The sequence below is a fragment of the Palaemon carinicauda genome, unplaced genomic scaffold (genome assembly GCF_036898095.1).
Source record: "Palaemon carinicauda isolate YSFRI2023 unplaced genomic scaffold, ASM3689809v2 scaffold45, whole genome shotgun sequence".
Lineage (NCBI taxonomy): Eukaryota > Metazoa > Arthropoda > Malacostraca > Decapoda > Palaemonidae > Palaemon > Palaemon carinicauda.
The window spans coordinates 227,047-243,490 of NW_027171706.1; positions in this window are offsets into that span (position 1 = coordinate 227,047).

Here is a 16,444-nt window from a genome sequence, read left to right on the forward strand (position 1 = left end):
CCGGGTGTTGGTCAGGTGGGATATGGTGGGTCTCTGGGGCATTGTCCTGCTTGGTGGGGCAGGGCCACCCTTCCTTTTGGTGTCTGTAACCTCACCATCCCCGGGTGTTGGTCAGGTGGGATATGGTGGGTCTCTGGGGCATTGTCCTGCTTGGTGGGGCAGGGCCACCCTTCCTTTTGGTGTCTGTAACCTCACCATCCCTGGGTGTTGGTCACGTGGGATACGGTGGGTAGGGCCACCGTTTCTTTTGGTGTCTGTAACCTCACCAACCCCGGGTGTTGGTCAGGTGGGATATGGTGGGTCTCTGGGTCATTGTCCTGCTTGGTGGGGCAGGGCCACCCTTCCTTTTGGTGTCTGTAACCTCACCAACCCCGGGTGTTGGTCAGGTGGGATATGGTGGGTCTCTGGGGCATTGTCCTGCTTGGTTGGGCAGGGCCACCCTTCCTTTTGGTGTCTGTAACCTCACCAACCCCGGGTGTTGGTCAGGTGGGATTTGGTGGGTCTCTGGGGCATTTTCCTGCTTGGTGGGGCAGGGCCACCCTTCCTTTTGGTGTCTGTAACCTCACCAACCCCGGTTGTTGGTCAGGTGGGATATGGTGGGTCTCTGGGGCATTGTCCTGCTTGGTGGGTCAGGGCCACCCTTCCTTTTGGTGTCTGTAACCTCACCAACCCCGGGTGTTGGTTAGGTGGGATATGGTGGGTCTCTGGGGCATTGTCCTGCTTGGTGGGGCAGGGCCACCCTTCCTTTTGGTGTCTTTAACCTCACCATCCCTGGCCCCCCAGATGCTGAAGCCTTGATGAGGATGGGGGGCTTAGGGATTAGCAGCTGGGCTCTAATGAACAGTGGGAACTACTTCCCATTGGACCTCGGTGCCCAGCTGTCGATCCAACTAAATCAGTCAGCACTTTCTCTTTTACTTTTGATTATTTCTTTTTTTCTCCCATCTCTTCCTTTTGGGCTCGATATTGTTGACGACTTTGGCATGTTCGATTTTACTTTGGATGCTGCTTTGTATTTGGCAGAGTGTGGGATGGACTACATTCCATCTCAACCTGTGCCAATTTAGATGCCATCACCCTCTGGCAGACCCCATTGGGTGCAGACCAAGTCTGTTAAGAGTCGGGCTCCAGTGATCCGGTCTTAAGTCACCCATATTTGCGGGTAATGGGTGACGCCAGGCATTGGAGTCGACGGTGGGAGGGGCTAACTACCCCCACTGACCAGTGTACGCCCACCTTAAGAGAGGCAGCCCCTCTCTAATAGAGGACTGGTCCCCGCTGAAGCCTCTTCTCGTGTTGGGCCACATGGGATAGGAGGACTGACATTCTCCGATAAGAGGTGGATAACCCGGCTTGCTTTTTCAAAAAAATCCAACACCTCTGTTGACGACCTGGAAAATACAAACATGGACCTCGGTACAGACAGCTCCAACTCGGGTTCTAACATTGTAACGTTAGAACCTTATTCACGTCATGTGAATAATAAGACTCTAGAGAAGAAGAGAGAGAGAGTGAAAAATGATGACAGTACAGAAAGATATAGAAAAGTAGAAGTATTACCTGGTCACTATGAAGTAGTGAATTATGAAAAATTTTTTATCTTGGAATTTGAAAACGGAAGAAATGAGCGTATAAATGTTTTTAAAGCTAATAGAGAAATAGTTACTTTGTGGAGGGCAGCCAAAAATTTTACCCCAGGGAAATGGAAGTCTCTTGATAGAGACACTGTCCCCATTACAAGGTGAAAGGTTAAAAACACTTACAACATTGAATGGTCCTAGTGTAAAATGCGTTTCACACCCTACTTTCAACCAGAGTAGAGGTGTGATATATGCTCCAGAATTGTTGGATATAGAGGAGAAAGAAATAGAGGATGAACTGAAAAGTCAAGGAGTAGTTAAAGTAGTCAGAATGAGAAAGAGAGTTGGAGAACAACGTATCCCTCTTGCTACTCTGATTATAACATTTGATCAATGCCGATTACCAAATGTTATAAAAGCTGGATGGCTATCTTTGAAGGTAAAACCATATATTCCGTCACCATTGCGATGTTATCATTGCCAAATGTATGGCCATTTAAGCCAGAAATGTAAAGAAAAACTAAACAATAAGCCAGCTGTTTGTGCCAACTGTGGAAAAAGTAGTCATGGAGTATGCATAGAAAACCCTAATTGCATACATTGTGGGGAAGCACACCCAGCTACATCTAAAAGCTGTGTAAAGTTTATTTTTGAAAAAGAAATCCAGGCCATTAGGACCATGGAAAGGGTTACTTTTAAAGAGGCTCGTAAAAGAGCTCTTGAAAAGCAAATAAGACCAGGGCAACCTTTTTCAATGGTTCTGAAGAAAAACTTGTCAAATCACACAGACGAAAATTATATCACTACTTCTAAGATAAAGAAACAAATGAAAGTAGTTAAAGAGGTTGAAAGTCCCATCGAAAATCTATATCCAGAAATTGTGGAAAAATCAAAACGGACACTTAAAGATCTGAAAATTATTCAAAAGCCAACTACTCCGATTTTAAACAATAGTACAAACCTCTCACAGGCCGTTTCCTTGCTTGATCTGATGGAGGTTGCACTCGAAACCAATTTACCTGGTGAACCCGTAGTGGGGAAGGTGCAAAAACCTGACAGATCACAACCTTTTAATCGAAAAAGAGAGAGACCTCCCTCCCTCTCTCCTCCTACCATAAGAAACATTAAAGTCACGACTTCCAATAAATATATCTTGTCTGCTGATGTTTCTGAACAACTAGAAGGTAAATTGAACCAATCAGAAATTCAAGTTGAGGTCCACCATCCTCCTCAACAATTAGATCAAAAGGCCACAAAGAAAAAGAGAAACACAAAACCCACTATATCAAGATCCTCTCTAGAGTTACCTCCGGGAAACATTGTTAGATCAAATAGTGCCATTGGGAAGACTTCATCTAAGGTGTCTTTCAAAAAATAAAACATAGTTTTTTCCTCCATTCTGCAATGGAATTGCCAGGGTTTAAGGGCGAAATATGAACAACTTAAGCTCCTCATACGTGAGCACTCCCCTATAACAGTATGTCTACTAGAAAGCAAGCTCGATGCTAATACTCCTTGTCCTCGAAAGTATGTTAGCTATAGGACACCATATGATCAACGAGCAGGGAGCCATGGGGGAAGTCTTATATACGTTCGTCGAGATGTTCCCCAAATATCTTTGTCTATCCGTACCCCTCTGCAGGCAGTGGCTGTACAGATTGATGTAGGGAGAAAATACACAATCTGTTCTCTTTACTTGCCTCCAAATGATAACATCTCATATGATAATATAGTAGAGGTGATTAAACAACTCCCACAACCCTTTCTCTTACTAGGAGACCTTAATAGTAGACATCCTTTATGGGGTGATGTTTTAGCAAATGCAAGGGGTAATATTATATCGTCAATTTTGGAGAATGAAGATGTCGGACTCCTCAATACAGGAGAGCCCACACATTTTCATGTACAGACAGGTACCTTGTCCTGCATTGACCTATCAGTTGCAAGCTCTAACTGTCTTCTCGATTTTAATTGGAGAACATTAGATGATTGGCATACTAGTGATCATGCACCAATCATTATAAACACCAACAATGGTCCACCTCTACAAAGATCACCTCGATGGAATCTTGATAAGGCGGACTGGAATAGATTTCGGGAGTTAAGTGAAATTGAAGGAAATGCAGAACAGTTTGAAAGTGTTGATGATGCCATAGACTTACTTAATGGAACTCTTCACACAGCAGGAGTGAATTCCATTCCCAAAACAACTGGGATATTCAGACGACGACCAGTCCCCTGGTGGTCGTCAGAACTAACTGCCCTGCACAGAGCCACAAGAAAGTCTTTAACTCGATTGCGCATGCACCGTAATGAGGAGAATTTAGTCATATACAAGAAATGTAGAGCACAGTTCCGCCGTGCCATGAAAGAAGCTAGGCGCCAGTCTTGGATGTCCTTTGTTTCCTCCATTAACAGTAGAACACCAACATCATCTGTATGGAGGAAAGTAAAAAAGATAGCAGGAAAATTTACCCCAAACCCACCACCAGTGTTAAAGATAAATGGCCAGTATATGACTGGAGCAACCGAAGTTAGCAATGCCCTGGCTGACCATTTCTCAAATGTATCGTGCAAGTGTCAAGCAGCTCCTGGTCACCAGTATAGGAGCAATGAAGAAAAGAAAGTTTTAAACTTCGCAACAAGAAAGCAAGACTCATACAATTCTCCTTTTACTGAAAGAGAATTTGATTCTGCTCTTTCTACTTGTAACGATACAGCCCCTGGACTCGATGGAATTCCATGTGCAATGATTAAACATGTACCTTTTAATACAAAGTTATTTATTTTTAGCATTTTTAATAGAATATGGCATGATCATAGTTATCCAAGTGTTTGGGAACTAGCCATTATTTTAGCCTTTTTAAAACCCGGTAAGGACAAGTTTTTAGCAGCAAACTACCGACCTATTGCATTGACATCTTGTTTATGTAAAATCATGGAGAAGATGGTCAATGCAAGACTGATTTGGTACCTTGAAAAGAAGAATATTTTATCACCCAATCAATGTGGATTCAGGAAAATGCACTCAACGACTGATGTGCTGATACAACTTGAGTCCTCCATTTGTGAAGCCTTTGCTTCCAAACAGCACCATGTGACAGTTTTTTTTTTATCTTGAAAAGGCATATGATACCACATGGGAGATACGGTATACTTAAAAGAATCCATGAGTGCGGATTGAGAGGTGAGCTACCACTAATCATCCAGTCATTTCTTTCACATAGTGTTTTCCAAGTGAGAGTTGGGGAAGCTCTATCACAGAGTAAATGCCAGGAAGGAGTTCCTCAGGGGAGTGTGCTGAGTGTAACCCCTTTTGCACTAGCAATTAATGGGATATCCTCAGTCATTCCCCGGGATGTTCTTGCAACATTATTTGTGGATGATCTCTCCATATCATTTGCTGGAGCCAGAATGGCAATGGTTGAGAGAAAAATCCAACTCTCTATTGATAAAATTATCCATTGGGCTGATATGAATGGATTTAAGTTCTCAACAAGTAAAACTACAATTGTCCATTTCTGTCGTATACGGGGAGTACATCCAGACCCGGATATATACATCAAAGGTCAACGGATCCCATGTGCAAGTGAAGCAAAATTTTTAGGGTTGATATTTGATTGTAGGCTTACATGGGTTTCTCACTTAAAAACATTAAAAGCTAAATGTGTTGAAGCTATGAATCTTTTAAAAGTCTTGTCCCATACATCATGGGGGGCAGACCGCAATACAATTTTAAAATTATACAAGGCCTTGATATTTTCCAAAATTAGTTATGGATGCGAAATATACTCCTCAGCAACCCCAAGCCGGTTAAAAATACTAGATTCAATACATCATGCTAGCATTAGATTGTCCACAGGAGCCTTTAGAACCTCCCCTATCACAAGTCTCCTTGTTGATGCTGGGGAGTTGCCTCTGGACCTTTACCGAATGTCCTCTATTATTCGGTATTGGTTTAGATTGCAAAGACTCCCCAATTCTTCAGCCTTTCAAACTGCAAGCCTTGTAAGGCACTCAACCTACTTTGAGTTGCACCCAAAATCTCCTCAACCTTTTGGGTTTCGGGTTAACCAATTATTAAACAATCTGGATATAATTAGAAATAAGGTGCTTCCATTCATGGTATCATCAACGCCTCCATGGAAATTACCTGACATATCTTTTTGTAGATACTTTATTGGAGTTAAGAAGAATTTGACTGACTTAGAATCCAGGTCTCTTTTTATGGAACATGTTGAAGAACATAGAGGATCGACTTTTATATATACTGATGGCTCCAAATCTGATGCTGGCGTTGGATTTGGAGTACATAGTAATGATTTTAATTGTAGAGGTGCACTTCCTCTAACAGCTTCCATATTTACTGCCGAACTGTATGGCATATTAACCGCTATTGAGAAAATAGCTTTGGAAAAGGAGGGTAATTTTACAATTTTTAGTGATGCAAGGAGTGTTCTTCAAGCTTTAGAAGTTTTTAATTCTAGTAACCCTCTAGTTTTAAAGATTTTAGAATGGCTTTTTATTATTGGACGGAAAGGTATAACTGTTCGATTTTGTTGGGTTCCAGCACATGTAGGTGTGTCTGGGAATGAGAAGGCAGATTTACTGGCGAAGAATGCGGCATCCGAGTTGCTACCAAGGAGGTATCCCATTCCATGTAACGATTTCCTACCTTACATCAAGAAATTGGTATGTGATTAATGGCAACAGCACTGGGATAGTCAAGATGGCAATAAAATGAGGGAAGTAACAAATATCATATCACCTTGGAGGTATAACATGATTCCCCGAAAATGGGAGACGACTCTTTGTCGTCTCCGTATTGGTCACACACGGTTGACACACGAGTTTCTGCTGAAGGGCCAACACCAACCGTATTGCGAGGACTGCTTAGTACCTTTAACAGTGAGGCATTTGTTGACCGAATGCCCTAATTTTACTTAACTTAAGAAATAGATATCTGTTTGAGGCTCGAGGTGAGGATGGCAGGTTTATCCTTGCCAAGATTCTTGGACATGATGTGTCTTACTATGCGAGCGGAATTTTTAGATTTATTTCAGAAGCAGGTCTTCTGAAAACTATTTAACTATTGTAATGACTTCTTAATTTTTATGGTTTTAATCGAATTTGCTTTTAATTTTCATATACAGTAAATGGTATCGGCGTCAATGACCTTAGATGTCAGGATGCCAGAAAACTTTCAATCAATCAATCAATCAATCACCATCCCTGGGTGTTGTTCACGTGGGATACGGTGGGTAGGGCCACCCTTCCTTTTGGTGTCTGTAACCTCACCAACCCCGGGTGTTGGTCAGGTGGGATATGGTGGGTCTCTGGGGCATTGTCCTGCTTGGTGGGGCAGGGCCACCCTTCCTTTTGGTGTCTGTAACCTCACCATCCCCGGGTGCTGGTCAGGTGGGATATGGTGGGTCTCTGTGGCATTGTCCTGCTTGGTGGGGCAGGGCCACCCTTCCTTTTGGTGTCTGTAACCTCACCATCCCTGGGTGTTGGTCACGTGGGATACGGTGGGTAGGGCCACCGTTCCTTTTGGTGTCTGTAACCTCACCAACCCCGGGTGTTGGTCAGGTGGGATATGGTGGGTCTCTGGGGCATTGTCCTGCTTGGTGGGGCAGGGCCACCCTTCCTTTTGGTGTCTGTAACCTCACCATCCCCGGGTGTTGGTCAGGTGGGATACGGTGGGTCTCTGGGGCATTGTCCTGCTTGGTGGGGCAGGGCCACCCTTCCTTTTGGTGTCTGTAACCTCACCCTCCCTGGGTGTTGGTCAGGTGGGATACGGTGGGTCTCTGGGGCATTGTCCTGCTTGGTGGGGCAGGGCCACTGTTCCTTTTAGTGTCTGTAACCTCACCATCCCTGGGTGTTGGTCACTAGGAATATGGTGGGTCTCTTGGGCAGTGTCCTTCTTGGTAGGGCAGGGCCACTGTTCCTTTTGGTGTCTGTAACCTCACCATACTTGTGAGCTAAGGATGGGGATGGGGGGGGGGGGGAGTTTGAGAGCCTGTAGGTGTATCTGTTGAGTCATCAGTAGCCATTGCCTGTCCTTCCTTGGTCCTACCTTGAGCGCTGATCATATGTAATATGGTCACTCTCTAGGGTATTGTCCATTGCCTCTGCCATTCATGAGTAGTCCTTAAACCTTTAGTTATTTTGTATATCACATTGCTTAACTGGTGTTTATTGTCAAATCCAAATTATCGAAACACTTAAAGAACAAAAAGTCATTAAGGTCTTCTTAAACGAAGTATCTCTCATTAATCAACTCTTAAGCTTTGAAATTTCCCCCCAATATATTTGTGACAAGATTCGTTTATTAAAGTATTCACAAGGCACGGATTAATAATAAACACCATATGTTTATTTAGTGTTTTCTTTTTTTATTGCACGAAGTGTTAAGAGGAGGGTGTAAGAAATAACAATCTCATGTTGACAAAAAGAAAGGAAATAAATCCGGTTGGAAATTATATAAACCCTTTTTAATTTTTACTCTCTCTCTCTCTCTCTCTCTCTCTCTCTCTCTCTCTCTCTCTCTCTCTCTCTCTCTCTCTGGTGAAATGGATTGTGTATCTCATACTAAGTTGGTTTGCTGTTAGCGATCAGACAAAAACATTCCACCATTACCCATCACTTAAACTATTATATATTTCCTCATATCCATATGACAATAATAATTGTAATTTTATAATAGCTGTATCTGCTTGATCAAAACTGTAAGTGGTTTTACTTTTTCTTATTCTCTTACAATATTGAGGTGTATTGAAAATATTTGCCTTAGTCTGGTTATTTGATATGTGTTGTGGATATAACTTGAGAAACCATTCTTCGTCTCCAAATGACAATCAGCTGTTTAGCAGGTACCCACCTCGTTGCCACATATACACAATATCGTATGGTAGGTGAAGGTTTAGTGAATGATATTAAGGAAAAGTGGCAACAGGCACGTGCCATATGTACGATAATATTTGACTGTAGCCCAAATACATTATAAAATTGTCCTTGTTTGATGTAGATGCGTAAATTGTACTTCATACAGTCATAATACTTATTGTAGTCGACCGCGTTGAATCCCAGGATGAAAAGAAATTGAAATTATTCCGTCAAAACTGAAATTATTCCGTCAAAATCGTAGGCTATCTGCATGACGAAAGGAAGTCAGCATTTTCGTTATATAAGCGGTAAGGCTAAATATTCCTTGTAATTATATCTTCGTCCCTATCTATAACTTTACCATATCATCAAATATGTTTTTTATAGAGGCAGAAATGTGTCAATTCTGGTTAAATACTTCGAATTGTTCTATTTTGCTCCAGTTAATGGCGGTATCTAGCAACCCTAATGTACCGGGGATGGTTGGGGGAGGATAGTGTGGCGGTAGGACATATCACAGGTTTCGAAGTCTTCCTTCGTTAATATGACAACGAAATGTCATTAGTTTAATGGTATGTATTTATTTACTTTTCAAGACCAATTTCACCAGTTTAGTTATCCGTACAGGTAGGCCTAATAGACTTTTTTTCATTATTCACACCAATATCAACCTAGCCAACTTACGTTCGTTCTGGCCAGAGCAAAGAACCGATCTACTCGGCATTTCGGAAGAATATTTTAGGTTAAGTAAATAATTTTTCCTTAATGTTTACATTCTAAAATCAGTATATCAATAGCAGAAATTCATTTGAGTAGTCATAGTCACAAATCTTTCATCATGCACGTATTTTCTTGGCCAAATAACTAACCTAACCTAACATAACCCATGGGGTAACACCAAATGGTAGGCCCAGACACTCATTGTAACATATTGCGGTTTTTACTTATCAGGAAAAACGTTTAATGGTTACTAAATATGTCATGTGCTTTATTCCCAAAAAGAGTTGGAAAACTCCCCAGATTATTTAAGTAAGGTTAGGGCCATACCAGGTCTCTCTCTCTCTCTCTCTCTCTCTCTCTCTCTCTCTCTCTCTCTCTCTCTCTCTCTCTCTCTCTCTCTCTCGTGTATGTATGTATGTATATATATATATATATATATATATATATATATATATATATATATATATATATATATATATGTATATATATAGATAGATATATTGTATGTGTATGTATGCAGTACATATACTGTATACTTTGTGGGAATTTTGTATTTTATATATATATATATATATATATATATATATATATATATATATAACATTTATATATTATATATATGTATATATATAATTTTTTTGTTGTTGTATATGTGTGTTTGTAATAGAACACTGCAAACTAAATAAAAAGCAGAAGCTATGGTCAGAATTTGTGGAAAAAAGAGGCAGAGGAGGATCTATACCTTATACAGGTTCAGGCAGAGAGAATACTATACAGGATCTAAATGTTTAAAGGCCACTCGTGAAAGGCAGAGGCAAAGGATAGTGACATTGCATGTCTATGCAGGCATCCCCCTGTGCCGGTGTGTTAATTGTGGCCTCCGGTGCAATGAAAGGCAAATGCTCTGAAGGGGAAGAAGTGCTCTAGGCCTTTGTTGGGGATGTCCTAGGGACCCCAAGTGTTCTTTACTTCCCTGAGGAAGCTGAACAGATTGCTTTTGTGACTGTGCTTTGTTATTGACGGACTAACTTGAGTTTTTCTGTTAGGCCCTCTATGACTGCTTTGAGGGGTTTGGATGGCAAGTCTGCCTCTCCCCCAGTAACCCCTGTGTAGCAGATGTGGAGGTTGTGGTGGTACCCATGGTTTTAAGATATTCAGGGCCTGATAAGTCTGGTTAGGTAAAGGTAAAAGTAAGTCCTAAGTTGAAATGTTTGACTCCCAGTCCCTGGTGTGACCCTAATCACTTTTCAAGTACTGTACCAGCCCTCCCCTCTCCTCCCCGTGTCCATTTCCCTAACCTTGTGCCAGGGGTTACAGGTCTATATCCTCCCCCAGTGTGCCTTCCCCCTTCCCCATGTTCAGTGCACCCCAGTTTTGTGGTTCTTGCCGGAGCAATCCATGTAATTTTCAATCATGATTATTGACAATGCTGGTGGTAGTATCTGCAAAACATAATGGTAGTTAAGAACTGACACTAGAGTAAATATGATTAATGATAGATTAATTTGACTTGATATTAGACAATGGTATACATAGGTCATGAGTAAGTATACATAAAGATAGGTTATAATTTTGATGTTATCCTTTGAATCATTAAGAGGATATAAAACATTGGTTCGGGGGCCTGAAATGTATACTGTACTGCGCATGGATAACCGTACCCACGTGATATACACGCTCCAGTCATAAAATATGGAGAGCTGGATATATATATTAATGGATTTGGTATGATCCCTGATACCGTAATACTAATTTTACATAGTTCACTATACCTGCCTAATGATTTACGTGGGCAGTAGGTGAGAGATGAGCAAGAGTGAAGCTTGGCTTGGACTTCATAACTTCATCTCCCCCAAAGCTTTTAATAGCAGTTACGAACTTAGTTACTCCATTGACCCAGTCATTGCACACGTGCCAACATGGTTTCCTGGTTATGCAATGAGTGCGTGAGGCAGGTGGTGGGCAGGGTAATGTAGGAATCCCATTGCACCCAGGTGACAAATCACTGGCTAAGGGTAGTACCAACGCATGGACCTCTAAGGGGGTTACTTTATTGGCATTTGGTTGGTTGATGGCACGCTCAAGGGTGATGTTTTACCTGTGAGGGGATAATTAGAGGTGCGTTAACAGAAGTCCTTTGTGTAGGGGTGGGCCCAGTTATGATACTGTAATGTTAATTAATAGAGGGATGAAGGCACGGAGGTTTCTTCGGTTCTGCGTAGTTATCCTACCAGAGCCATCAATCCTGATGTAGTACTTGTCACAAAAAATCTTGACCAGTAGTTTGTGGCCTTGTCACCACTATCAAATTATTACAGCCATGATCCCATCTCAACCACCCCACACGTCTTTGACTAGAATAGAGTGAAGAGTATCGTCAGCCGCACATGGCGCCCAGCAGTGGGATTTCTATAGTAACCAACCATGGTGCAATAGAGCCCAGTTTCTTCTATTATTTTCTAGTCGTAGAAAACGGAACTAGAAATATAACCCTTTTTAAATAACTCTGGTTTGTTTAGCTAGGAAAAATACAAATTGTTTTTGAAATAGGTACTTTTGTATTCAGGTATCTAACTGCCATTATCATTCCCTTCTGTTGTGTCGTTTTTATGTGAATACAAACCTTCATAATTTTTTGGTTTACTCTTGATTTATTTAATCATGACCAAAATTGAAAAGTTGTGGGATTCTGGTAAGATTGTATAGTAACCAACTATCCAGCCACACTGGAGAGGAGCGGCTGTGTTGGTGACAGAGCTTTACTTATATCCTGGTTGTCTGTGTAGGAGATATGTTAACTGTGCTTTATCTAGTGCTCTACTTTATGCTTTTTCCTTTTGCTTTGAGTGATCCATGCTTTTCAGAGTTTTCAGAGATGGCTGTGTACAAAAATAAGTTGTGCTTTTTAAAGTACTGATGGGATTGATAATGCGTTGCTTATGGGACACAGTGAACTCGAAATCACACTGGCTTTGGCCGTTGTCCACCCAGATCATGAAACAGTACAGGTATTCTTAGTTTCAGATTTTGACAATCTTAACAGATCCCCATCTCTTTTGAGGGTGCTCAGTCAGGGAGGCCAGGTTTTTCTTTCAGATATTGTCAATCGAGGGGATTTTTAAGATTTACAGGTACTATCTCTGATAAGAATGTTCAAAATCTCGCCAAAGGTACCACCTCGAATACTTATTCGAGTGGCAGTAGATAAACCTCTCTCCAGTAACAGAATCAGCGTTGCTGAAGCAATTCTATTATTCGCCATTATGAGCTCGATTGATTGATTATGAGCTATCTGGCATCCTGACGATACGAGCGTGAATCGAGTCTGGCTTTCCAGTATGGAAAAAGCACCAAACTTAAATCTACTTAGAGAGAAACTAATTAGTTCTCCTAAGAAAACCTCTTCCCTTTTATTTATCAGATGAATTATGGACATTCCATGTGCCAGCCTCTCCTCATTTCAAATTACAGGTTAGTTCCCTCCGTCCAGAGCCGAGTCCACGTTTTGGTTTGTAGATACATAAAGGAAGAATAATAAAAATCACTACACTCCTGCCTTCCTAGCGCATGCTAACTGAACGCACCACCATTCACACGCATAAACAGTGTAAAACGCTAAGAGAATGCATCGCCATGACCACGTGGGAGACGAGTAGACAACATGCCACCATTTCACTCTCAAGTTGTGTAGATTGGGAGGCTAGATAAACACTTATGCCTGCTAAACAGAGTAAATTAGCAATGACATCTATGTCCTGTTTGCCACAAAAAAACATGATTTTCCTCATTTTAGGAGCTGTGGCCTGGAGGACTTTATGGTGAAAAGGTGGCCGATGCATATCCACCTTTTCTTGTGTAGATATTGCTACACTATAAAAATCAGCCTTCACAGAGGAGGTGGTCAGGCTCTTCTTCTTATTCAACCCCTGGGTGTAAGCATTCCTGATGGGATATACCTGACAGATCTTATCCCCAGAGGTTTTGAGGTCGGTGGAGACAAAACCATCCCTGCCTCCTCCAACTTATTTTGACTGCTGGTCCTTCAGGGCTCACCACAATCCTTTTCAGGGTTTTTCTCCTCAATTTTCAGATACAGTGCTACCTCTTGATATGGAAATTTCATGACGCTAAACGAGATGCGAAGATTTTTCCGACTCTTATTGCCAAAAAATTTTCCTGATACAAAACGAGGTACAGTACAATTTTCGCCTGAGACTAATTTTAAAATTTGTACGCTGCCAAACTGTAAGCTCGCCACCATTCTCTCGTGGTCCCATTGGTTATCTCTCTACTCTGATGCTAGTTACTGCCATATGATCAGCACCCATCCCATCATGCATCCACACATCGGCATTCCTCAACCATTTCGTTTCAGTAGCCCTATCATTCCCATTGGATTCATGTTGGTGATTTCACTTTTGGGCTTATAGTTACTATACTGTACTGTATCGTGTAGCATTGAAGAAACATTTATGTAGGTAAGGAACCTTTCTCATATGTCATTTAATTCTTAAAATAAGTTTGCAACATATTACAATTGATATAATTGTTACTCCGGTCATGTAATCCTTTACTTGGGACTGACCTCTAGGCCTTGGCTATCTTACAAGTCGGTCTTAAGATGTATTTTTCTTTATCTGGGTTAAGGGTTAAACAGACAAATGCCTGTTACAGGGGACTTTCTCTCACCTAAGGAAGACTCCCCATATAAATAGTGAGGGTTTGTATTTGCATGGGAACAAACCATAAATCTTCAAGATTTTTAAATATTTAACTTAGCCGGTGAATATATAATAGCTGCAACTCTGTTGCTCGACAGACACACACAGTAAAAACTCGCCAGCGATCGCGATACAGGTTGCGGGTGTGCCCACCAGCGCCAACTGTCGGCCAGATACCACTCTCGATGTAAACAAAGACTCAATTTCTTCTCTGTCGACGTGTCAACAAGACGTACTTTACTCGCTGTTGAACCTGGAGTTTTTCCCATCATATTTGGTGAAGTACTTTAATTTGGTTTGAGCTTTCGCAGTACAGGTGTTTTTCTTCAAATAAATCCTTGAACTCTTTTTTGGATCGGATTAATTGTTGATGACTTAGATCGTTTTTTTTTTGGAATTTTCCCTTGACTAATTCAAAATGGCTGACCCTTCACAAGTTCCCAAGTTCAGAAAATGTAATGCTAGGGACTGTCATAGGCGTCTTCCAAAGGCTTCTCTCAACCCTCACACTGTTTGTTCCAATTGTCGGGGTAAAACCTGTCAATTGGAAGATCGGTGTGAGGAATGCGTGGGCCTTTCGGAATTCGATTTTATCGAATTTGAGAAATATACACGCAGACTAGAGAGAGATAGGGTAAGGAGAAGTTCTTCTAGGTCGGTAGATTTTTCCTCTCCACATGCCCCTCAACCTAATCCTTCCCCTGTAGTGGTTGTTCCTAACCCCCCTCCTAGCACTCAGGAACCATCGATGGCAGACATGATGCGTGCTATTCATGCCTTGGGGGAGAAAGTTGAGTCTTTAGCAAGTGACCGAAATCAATTCATGGCGGACGTTAAGGAACTCAAGTGCCAAAGTGCCACGAAGGATAGTGTCAAAATGCCTAGTGTTACGCAAAGTGTTGTGAACAGTGTTGCGCTCGAGGGTTCGTCCGTTCGTGCCTGTCGTCCTCCTAGTCCGGGACCTCTTGCAAGCTCCCAAGCCCAGGGGAGAAGCAATGTCGTACGACTCATGGGTTCGAGAGGCCTTGATCAGCGAACAGACGTTCCCTCTTTGGTATCAGGCGTATCTCTCCAAGATCGCCCCTACCAACGTAAGACGAGAGAGCCCATTTTTACCTCGTCGTCCGAAGGTGTTGCCGTCTGATGACTGCTCGCCGCCTAAGAGAGGCAAAGTTGTGCCGTCTCAGTCGCTCACCCCGTCTGTTACCGCACCTGCTTCCGTAGACCCTAAATGGGTGTTACTGCAAGACATGCAGTCCAAGCTTGCGTCCTTGATGGAGGACTACAATGCGGAGAAGGTTGCCGCTGAACCTTCTGGCCAACAACCATCCAAGCGGTCTGTTGTGCGTCCTGTTGACGTTGAGGTAGCTTTCTCGCGTCAACCAGTTGGGGTAGTACCTCCACCGATGCGACCCAGTGTGGATTGCCAGCCGCACGTTGACGTTAGGCAACGCACGGATGTGGTTGGTGACGTTCAGGACGTTCATCAACCATCAGAGGTGACTTGTTTTGACGCGGTGCGTCAACCTCCGCAACCCGGTATGGTGTTGACTGCACAACCCAGACGGTCTAAACAGTCTCGGGTGGACGCTGTGCGTCCTCGCGCACCTGTGGTTGTTGACAGTTCCCAGACTGTTCAACAGTTCCATGACGCTGCGTCCGGCTCCGTCACGTATGCACCAGTGCGACCGGACTCGGCGAGTCAAACGTTGCCCACACCTTTGCCGTTTTCTCATCAGTTATCGGATGAGGAACTGTCAGATGAGGACGTTGCTGAACCACATCCTGAGGATCAACCTTCAGAACTTGATGAGCCTAAAGCAGTTCAACCATCCTTGGACTTTAGAAAAGTCATGGCTGTGTTTAAGGAGTTGTTCCCTGACCACTTTATTTCTGTGGCTCCTCGTTCGCCGCCGTCAGAGTTTGTCTTAGGCGTTCCTACTACCATGCCAGCCTTTACTAAACTCGTTCTCTCTCGCTCATCCAAGAGAGCTTTACGGCTGTTAGGCGATTGGTTAGAGACCAAGAGGAGTTTAGGGAAGACAGCATTTGCCTTCCCCCCATCTAAACTCTCGTCTAGATCGAGCGTCTGGAATGCCACGGGAGAAGTTCTCGGCTTGGGAGTTCCTGCCTCTGCCCAGGGTGACTTCTCAAGTCTTGTAGACTCTCCCCGCCGCCTTGCCATGAGACGCTCGAAGATTTGTTGGTCACCCTCGGACCTGGACCACCTTCTTAAAGGTATTTTTAGGGCGTTCGAAGTCTTTAACTTCCTAGACTAGTGTTTAGGAGCCCTGAGTAGGAAAATCTCTTCTGCTGATAAGGATGTTTCCTTACTCATTATGTCCTGCATGGACAAGGCCGTCCGTGATGGGTCCAACGAACTTGCCGCTTCATTCACGTCCGGAGTCCTGAAGAAACGAGAGTCTCTATGTTCTTTCCTGTCTGCTGGGGTGACGCCATGCCAAAGATCTGAGCTTCTCTTTGCGCCCTTGTCCAAGTGCCTTTTTCCTGAAGTCTTGGTTAAGGAAATTGCCTTGT